A 10,156-nucleotide genomic window follows, 5' to 3' on the forward strand; every position below is an offset into this window, starting at 1 on the left:
CCCAGGCTTCCCACTGTAGTTTGACAGTCTGTTCAATGTTGCTCTGCCTCTGCATCTACCCCTGTTCATCAGTCTATACTGGTCCCCATTATCTGTCCCAACCTCACTGGAGCAGTCCCAACCTCACCGGGGCCGTTTCAACCTCACCGGGGCCATCCCGACCTCACCGGGGTCGATATATATGAGTATCTTGAAGAGTCTTTTTTCACCTTCAAGTGTATGTACACTTAATTGTGAAGACCACTGATATAAGTGTTACAGATTAACTAATAGAGTGCAAATACATAGGAAGAGATTTCCTAGCTCAGAATCCTAGTAAACTGACCCCATATCTATTAATTACATAATTATTTTACTCTAGCCTCTACAGTTCTACCCACCTATCCCTCCTTTGTCCTTTTTCTTCCCACTTTCCTATCAAGAAGCATAGCTCACTCCCAGCTGGTATGCCTTAGTGGTTGAGCATCAACCCATGCATCAAGAGGTCTCTGGTTCAATTCCCTGTCAGGTCAGATGCCAGGTTTCAGGCTTGAACCCTGGTTGTGGGGTGTGCAGGAGACAGCAGATCAATATTTTTCTCTCACCGGTGTTTCTATCTCTCACTTCCTCTCTCTCTCAAATCAATAAAAACATTAAAAAAAAAGCACAGCTCTCTCCATCCACACCTCCTCTGTGCAGTAGAATCTTTCACAGAACACTAACTTGGTCCTTTCTTCAAACTGCCTCCTCCTCCAACTTTGGGATTGACCCCCTCCATAGACAGGGGTTCCAGACTTACCTCTGCCTCTGCTGTGAGACTGGGTCTCCCATGATCTGAGGTAGCTCTGGTTAGAGACGTTTCTCTCAGGAGCTCATGGCTGGGAGCTGGAGGTGGTCTGGGTTAGAGGAAGGATGTTCAGAGGTGCTGAAAGGAAAGGAACCTCATGAGACTGAGAAACATTCTCTGATAGAATTTGGACATGGGCTGGGACTGTATGTGTGGCTTATGTAAAGTGGAAACAAGTTCAAAGTTTCACAAAGCAATAATATGAGTGCTTTTTATTATTTCTAGAATATGAAACTGATAACCAGATATGTATCTTGGTAAAGGTCATGAGCACAAGGAGCATATAACTAAGAAGATTGTTTGCCTATAAATTAATGGTTAACACCAGCAACAGAATCTGAAAGCTTTCTGGCACTCACACTAGTACTAGCTTCTTGAACATGCTCCACATCTACTTTCAGACCTTTTCCTTCTTCTCAAACCTCCTACCTCATTGCTAGTCTTCTCAGCTGCCTCATTTTATGGACCAAAAGAAGCCATTGGATAGAAACTTTTTTTATCTCTTCAACATCAAATCTACATATCAACACCCACTTCCCCAAACAAAGCCCAATTTCATCTCTCTGTAATTTCTCTTGTTGCAATGGAGAAAGTAGCTTTCTATCTCCATGTTCTAAGCCTCCCTATCATTTTGTGAACAAATAATTTGTGTATTAAACCCTGTTTTGCTTGAGGTCTTTGGAGATGTTTCTATTTCCTACATGTATGCTGACTGATACACTAAAGCCCCAGTTTTTTCATCTGATAAGTGGGTTTAATAATAATACCTACAACATCTGGGAAAGATGGGATCCACACTTTAAAGACCACACATATCATAGCTACATACAAAATGCATTTATTAAAGAAAATGTAGAAAGCATTGTCACTTGGTAATCTGTGCTCAGAACAAAGTGTCCCCTCAAGTATCCATTCTCATAATTAACACTACTCAGGCCCAGGGAAGCATACCTCCATAGTTTCGCCCTATGTCCTTACAGCAAAACTATCTGAATGCAGTAAAAGTTTGTGTTTTTTAATGAGGTGAGGTTTTTGTATGTGTGTTTTGTGGGACAATTTTAAATGCAGTTTGATTTAAGGCATTGTGTTTTGCCCTTACACTACAGTGCCTAGAAAGTGCAATGTCATTTCCTGTCCCTGTGCACATGTTCCATATGCAAGTATAGAGCTTGCCAGTTATTTACTATGGCAGTTCAGCCTTAAAACTGCCATGGAATTTGCTACAAATTTGGGTCTTTCAATGTTTTGTATGGAATGAAAACTAAATGCAAGTTCAGGTTGCCTTCATCAAGCTCTTCATTGGTGGGCCCAGAAGAGCAACCACCAGATGGAGATGCCTCATCACTAGGGAAGCCCCAGGCATTCCTCCTGGCTTACCTCCTGCTCTCTGGGACAGCTTGGGAATCATAGGGCTGCAGACTTTCTCCAGCTCTTTCTGCTGATGTTCAAATTATTCTTTCTCTGCAGTCTGATTCTTATCAAGCAGGTGATGATTTCATTACATTTGTCAAGAATCTTCTGTTTGTCCTCATCATTGAGTTTATCTTGAAGTTTTTAGTCTTCAGCAGTTGCTTTTATGTTGATTGCAAAGAATTCAGGTGAATTTTTGAAAGATAACTTGTCCCACTGCTTCTCAGCTTTATAATTCTCAGTTTCTTGGCCCATATGTGTCCCGTCTTCCTTGGTCAAATGGTTCTTGTGGTTAGTGATGGTAATCTTATTCTCTTTTCCTGTCCTCTTATCCACAGCAAAGACATTGAAGACACATTGACATCAATATGAAAAGTGACTTCAATCTGAGGAGAACCACAAAGTACAGGTGGTATGTTTGTGAGTTCAAAATTCCAAGTAGGTTCACATCATTGTAAACCTGAATGAGCATACCTGACTGGTGGTCAGAGTATGTAATTAAGGCCTGGCTCTACTTCAGGGTCAATTATTTATATTAGTTATTGTTTATAAAGGTTGTTAATTATTGATTAAATTTCTTATCTTTTTAGTTATTGACATTATAACAGATGTCAAGCATTTTACAGCTCTTTGCTCCCCTCCACTCAGCCACTGTCATATCCCAGGCCATCACTACATTATTGTCTATGTCCATACGTTGTACATATATACATATACTAGAGGCGCAGTGCACAAATATGTGCACAGGTAGGGTGCCTAGCAACTGCTGGCTGCCAGCGAGGGCCGGCAGGGCTTCCACTGCCACCCACTGCCAGCCACGCATTGCTGATGTCTGCCATGTTCCGCGCTGCCCCCTTGTGGTCAGCACACGTCTAACTCCCAGTCGATCAAACTCCGGCTCATGGGGACAATTTGCATATTATCCTTGTATTATATAGGAAACAGGTGATAGGTCCTAACTGAAAGTAACCAGAAATTCTCCTAACGTAGCTCTTTATGGTGAGAGAGGTCAGTTTTGCCTTGTTGCTAAGGTCCCAGTTGTTTCCTGGCTATATTTTGTGTGTCTGTGTTAGGCTATTCTGTGGGCTCCTTTCAGGAACTTGGTGATATTGGGCTGAAGATAATTGGATCACTGTTATCACTTTCATTGTCCCCCTTTTTATTCTGGTGGGACCAGGCATGACAATAGAAGTGGGTGATATTCCTTTCCCTTTAAAAAAGCTGAGCTTCTTATTGGGATATAAGTTGGGGAGTCATATATACACAGATAGGGGCTTTAGAAAAAAGTTCAAGTTGCCATGTGAGTGAGCCTGCATTAATTGGGCCTACAAGACCCAGATGTTCAGCCAAGCCATCCACTTCCCTGACCATTTCAAAACTTACCCTATTGATACAGAGGGTCTTCACAGAGGATTATTAAGATGCATTTATTCAAAAGAAACTTTTAGGAGCCCTGCATTGTGTAGTGAAGCTGGTTCTGATGTTAATAAGTTTATATATGTTTTTGTAGGTCTTCCCCCTGCTTAGGGCTTATCAAAGAGTTAGGCATAATAAAAAAATATATTAATTTCAGGTGTAAACATAGTGATTCAATATTTATATACCTTATGAAATGATCACCATAATATTTCTAGTAATCATCTGTCATTGTACACAGTTATGATATTCTTTTTAAAAAATATATATTTTATTGATTTTTTACAGAGAGGAAGGGAGAGGGATAGAGAGTTGGAAACATCGATGAAAGAGAAACATCGATCAGCTGCTTCCTGCACACCTCCCTACTGGGTATGTACCCACAACCAAGGTACATGCCCTTGACCGGAATCAAACCTGGGACCCTTGAGTCTGCAGGCCGACGCTCTATCCGCTGAGCCAGACCAGTTAGGGCAGTTATGATATTCTTGACTGTATTCCCTATGCTGTACATTACATCCCTGTGACTTATATTATACCTGGAAGTTTGTACTTCTTTTTTAATTTTAAATTACCAAAGTCCCTGAAAAAGAAGACTAGATTATTTTTGTATTAAACAGATTAACTCTAGTTCTCCTTATTCTGACTCATCCATATTGAAACTCACTGGCTTAGAAAGTTACAGTTTCTAACAATTCCTACTGACTGTTAAGAAAGGACTTAAGAACAATAAAATTTATGTGCATGGGAAAGATCAAAGAGTAGAAAATCTCAATCAGAGGTATCCAGAGAAAAAGAAAGTTTTTTGTGACTGAAATAATGTTTCATGTCCACTGTTCAGGCATAAGATGCTTCTCTTAGGAGCTGAGAAATCAAAATGAGAAGACTTTGGTATCCAAGTTGGATGCCTGAGTTCTTTGCCATTCCATATTTGACTAGTTTAATGCAAAGAGGACTGAAGAAGAAGAGAAAGAAATTTTCAATGTCTGGCCAATCTCCAGCCCCAAGGGTAAGACTGAGGACTGAGTACAAATATACTCAAGGCCTGATCTTGAATGACTGTGGGAAAACGTGGAAAGCGAATCACTTAGTATATGAGTTAGGCTTGTTGTGAATAGCCAGGTCGCTTCCATCTGAGAGCCCTTGTACTGGAGACCCTAGGTCAGAGGCTGACACAGCTAGCTTTACATGATTTAAAAGGTGGAAACCCATACGGATGGAAGAAACAGCCCTTAACACTATCCTAGATTATCAACATGATTCTACCTTTAAGGCAGCAGGACTGAGTAAATCCCTAATAATTTCAGGTTAAGCAGGATCTTGGGTCATAACTCATAGTAGAATCTATAAGTTCTACTGTAGAGTGACATCAGGGGAATGGCAGTGTAAGGGCATGTCTTTTCCTCAACCCCTGACATTTCAACAAGTTAACCATCTATAATTCAACAAAGAAGTCCCTGCTCAACATGGACACATGCCTGAGAGACCCGTACACTGAAACACCTAAAGGTGGGCATCCAGGATAAATGGGGAGAAGAGAAGGGAGGGAAGTGCAGACATGGCCTGCAAAAACAACCCTGAAGCTCAGATGGTTACTAGCAGCCTGGTGGGGGAAAGAAGAGAAAGCTGGTGGTGGTAGCAGGCACTTCCTTTGCCAGGAGTAACAGAGAGCTGCTGGGGGCAGCACAGCAGGGCAACATTTGAGCTGCCAGGGGCTAGAAAGGACAGTGTCTGAGTTCTGCAGCATTGCTGAAAGAGTCCAGTATCTGAATTGTGCGTGATGAGTGGCCAGCAGTGAACAGCGAGTGGCAAGCAAGCTGCAAGCAGCCAGAGCAAATAGGGTGTGAGTAGTGTGAGCAAGAGGTGAGAGTAAACAGTGACTGAGCCCGCAGATGCCCACCCAGAAGAGCATGGGGTGCTGCCTTGAAGTTCCTCACTGCTGGGCCTTGGTGGTAGTGTTTCAGACAAAGAAAGGAAATCTCAGAGCCCTGCTGCTGATTAGACTCCCCAAACTTGCCACCTGTTGCCCTCAGAATTGGCTCCAGGAGCATATTATCTGTTAACCATGAGCTGTTGCTGTAGAATTGCTGTTTCCCTCTGTGACTGAACCTGAGGAGGGATGCTGGGGCTGGACCTGTGGAGGTAAGTGATCACCAGGAAGGTGAGGGCAAAACAAACCCCACACCCAAGCAGCCTGGTATTACTGTTCTATAGAAGCCTGGAAGGTTCAAATCTGGGAGACCATAGAGGTAAAAATCTTGCAATTCAGCACCATCTACTGGAACATAGTAGAAAGACCTCCTCAGAGATAAATGGAAAAACAAAGGAGTGCAGGAAATACCATAGAGAATTACAGTAACAATGACGACCAAAAGAAAATTCACTTTCATGTGCTCCCCAGAAAGTACGCTGGAACATATGGTATTATGTGATATAAATGACAGATTTCAAGATTGCAGTTCTGAAAATACTCAATGAAATGTGAGAAAATATTGATAGACAATTCAGTGCACTTAGAAAACAAATCAATGAACAAAATGAGTATTTCTCCAAGGAAAATGAACCTTAAAAAAATGAATCTATCATAAATCCCGAAGCAAGCAATTAAAGATATTAAGAGTAAACTATTGAGCATAGAAAACAGAACCAACCAGCTAGAGGAAAGAACTAGTGATACTGAAGATAAGAATCAAGAAGTGACATAGAGAGAAGAAGCAGAGACCTGAGAATAAAGAAAAATGAAAGAGGTCTATGAGACCTCTTTGACTCCATCAGAAAAAGTAACACCAGAATCATAGGCATTGCAGAGGAGGAAAAGAGGGAGCATGAAATGGAGAGTCTATTAAAACAAATAGTGAACGTGAACTTCCCAAATCTATGGAGAGAACTAGATCCTCAAATCCAAGAAGCAAACAGAACATCTTGTTACTTCAATCAAAAGAAACCCTCTCCAAGGTACTCGGTAATGATGCTGTCAAAAAATAATGGCAAAGAAACAATTCTCAAAGCAGCTAGGGAAAAGAAGGATGTGACCTACAAAAAACAAAACAAAAAAAACAAAAAAAACCCAACAAAAACAAATAAACAAAAAAAACCCCAAAAACCCATCAGAATTCCACCCAACTTCTCAGCAGAAACTCTACAAGCCAGAATAGAGTGGAACCAAATATTCAAATGTCTAAAAGAGAGAAATGAGCAGCCAAAAATAATATATCCAGCAAAACTATCCTTTAAATATGAAGGAGAAATAAGGACTTTCCCAGACATAGAGAAGCTGAGGGATTTTATCAACAGGAAACTTCCATTGTAGGAATAGAGTTATTCTACCTGAAACAAAGAACATAAGGTCACAACACAATGAGTAAGATCACCAAAAAACTTATGGCATAAACAGGATAATTTGTGACAACAAAAACATACAAAGGGGAGGGGAAAAGTTCTGAAATGGCAAAGGAAGATGAAGATCAGATGCACTCAAATGAGAAAATACTATGGCATATATGCAACTTCATTTTTTATAAACCTAATGTCAACCACACACAAAAATTCCCAGAACAGGAAATATACTTTAAAAAAGAGGAAACAGAATAAAAATGTGTGGAATACCACCAAAAAGAAAAACAACAGACATAAGCATAAAGAAAAAAAAACTAATGGAGGCACAGAGCTACCAGAAAACAAAAGATAAAATGGTTATAGGAAATCCTCATACATCAATAATTACCCTAAATGTAAATGGTCTGAATTCACCAGTAAAGAAGCACAGAGTAGCAGAGTGGATCAAAAAACAAAAGCCAGGCATATGCTGCCTACAAGAGACACATCTAAGCCGCAAAGACAAAGATAGATTCAAAGTGAAAGGGTAGAAAATGATTCTCCAAGCAAACAACATCCACAAAAAGATAACAAGAGACAAAGATGGACACTTTATAATGATAAAAGTAACACTACATCAAGAAAACATAACACTTCGTAATATATATGCACCCAACCAGGGAGGGTGGATATATATTTAACAGCTACTCACAGAACTAAAGGGAGAAACAGATCAAAATAAAATCATAGTAGGAGACCTTAATACTCCATTAACAACTCTAGGTAGATCAACGAAACAGAAAATCAATAAATAAATATTGGCCTTAACTGAAATGCTACATCAAATGGACATAATTGACATTTAGAAAACATTTCATCCCAGAACATCAGATTATATAGTCTTCTTCAGCATACATGGAACATTCTCAAGGATAGAACATATGTTGGGTCACAGAACTAGCATATACAAATTCAAAAAGATTGAAATTATGCCAAGCATATTTTCTGACCAGGATGCCTTAAAATTATAAATCAACTGCAAAATGAAAGTAATGAAAACCACAAATACATGGAGATTAAATAACATACTGCTAAAAAATGACTTGGTCAAAGGAGAAATAAAAGATAAGATCAAAAGATATTAAAGACAAGTGAGAATGACATAGCATATCAAAACATCTGGTATGCAGTGAAAGCAGTAATAAGAGGGAAGTTTATATCATTACAGGCCTATCTCAGGAAACAAGAGAAATCCCAAGTAAACAACCTAACATCACATCTTAAAGTATAGAAAAAGAAGTACAGAAGCAACCCACATCAGCAGAAGAAAGGAAATAATAAAAATTAGAGCAGAATTAAATGAAATAGAGAACAAAAAGACTATACAAAAAAATTAGTAAATGAAGAGCTGGTTCTTTGGAAAGATTAATAAATTGACAAATCCCTGGCTAGACTCACTAAGGAAAAAAAGGGAAAAGACCCATATAAACAAAATCAGAAATGAGAGAGGAGAAATTACCAAAGACATCACAGATATACAAAGGATCATACTAGAATATTATGAAAGCCTTTATGCCACCAAATTCAATAACCTAGAAGAAATGGATAAGTTCCTAGTAATATATAACCTTCTTAGACTAAATTATGAAGAATTGGAAAATCTCAATAGACCAATCAGCAGTGAGGAAATTGAAATAATCATCAAAAACTTCCCAAAAAACAAAAGTCCAGGACCAGATAGCTTCACTGTTAATTCTACAAAACTTTCAAGGAAGAATTAAAACTTGGCTTTTCTAAATTCTTCCAAAAAATTGAAGAAGATACAATACTTTCTAACACATTCTATGGGGCCAATATAACCCTGATTCCAAAACTTGGCAAAGATAACACAAAAAAAGAAAACTACAGACCAATATCCCTGATGAATACAGATGCAAAAATCCTAAACAAAATACTAGCATATCGAATACAACAGTACATCCAGAAAATAATACATTACGATCAAGTGGGATTCTTTCCAGGGGCACAAAGGGTGGTTCAATATTTGCAAATCAATCAACATAATACACCACATCAACGAAAGAAAGGTTAAAATCATATGATCTTATCAATAGATGCAGAGAAAGCCTTTAAGATACAACATCCATTTATGATTAAAACACTCAATAAAATAGGAATACAAGGAAAGTACCTTAACATAATAAAGGCCAAATATGATAAACCCTCAGCTAAATCATACTCAATGGTGAAAAACTAAAAGCTTTTCCCCTAAGATCAGGAACAAGACAAAGATGTCTACTCTCCCCACTCTTGTTCAATGTAGTGCTGGAAGTTCTAGCCAGAGCAATAAGGTAAGAGGAGTAAATAAAAGGCATCCAAATAGGGAAGAAGGAAGTCAAATTGTCACTTTTTGTGGATGATATGATTCTATATATAGGAAACCTTAAAGGCTCCACCAAAAACTATTAGAAACAATAAACAAATATAGTCAAGTTGCAGGATACAAAATCAATGTGCAAAAATTCATTGCCTTTCTGTATACTAACAATAAAACTTTAGAAAAAAATGGAGAAAAAAAAACAATTATTTTTGCAATAGCAATCAAGAGAATACAATACCTAGGGATAAACTTAACAAAGAATGTGAAAGACCTATATACTGAAAATTACAAAGAGATTGAAAAAGACACAACAAAATAAAAAAAATATTCCGTGTTCATTGATTGGAAGAATCAACATCATTAAAATGGCCATACTACCCAAAGCAATATACAGATTTAATGCAATCCTATTGAAAATCCCAATGTCATATTTTAAAGAAATATAATGAGAAATCATCAGATTTGGATAGAATTTTAAAAGACCCCAAATAGCAAAAGCAATCCTGAGGAAAGAGAACAAAGCTGGAGGGGGCACACTACTTCAAATTATACTACTGAGCCACAATAATCAAAGGACCTAAATAGACACTTTTTGAAAGAGAACACACAGAAGGCCAAGAGACATGTGAAAACATGCTCAAAGTCACTAATCATCACCGTGGTCGGCAAACTGCGGCTCGCGAGCCACATGCGGCTCTTTGGCCCCTTGAGTGTGGCTCTTCCACAACATACCGACTTCTGCGCATGGGCCACGAAGTTTCAATCGCACTGTACGTGCGTGCCCACATGTGGTATTTTGTGGAAGAGCC

General features: G+C 38.8%; 1 long non-coding RNA gene and 1 pseudogene across 1 annotated transcript in view; both read right to left on the reverse strand.

The window, feature by feature from the left end:
- Positions 1-10,156, reverse strand: part of LOC102247457 — a 69,890-nt pseudogene that overhangs the window by 58,008 nt on the left and 1,726 nt on the right.
- LOC106726484 overlaps positions 1-10,156 on the reverse strand; it is a 19,876-nt gene that overhangs the window by 9,475 nt on the left and 245 nt on the right. Inside the window, exon 2 of the long non-coding RNA XR_001362553.1 lies at positions 3,042-3,044. This is a non-coding gene — a long non-coding RNA (uncharacterized LOC106726484). The remainder of the gene's footprint in view (positions 1-3,041; positions 3,045-10,156) is intronic.

This window comes from Myotis brandtii, unplaced genomic scaffold (genome assembly GCF_000412655.1).
Source record: "Myotis brandtii unplaced genomic scaffold, ASM41265v1 scaffold2727, whole genome shotgun sequence".
Taxonomy (NCBI): Eukaryota; Metazoa; Chordata; class Mammalia; order Chiroptera; family Vespertilionidae; genus Myotis; species Myotis brandtii.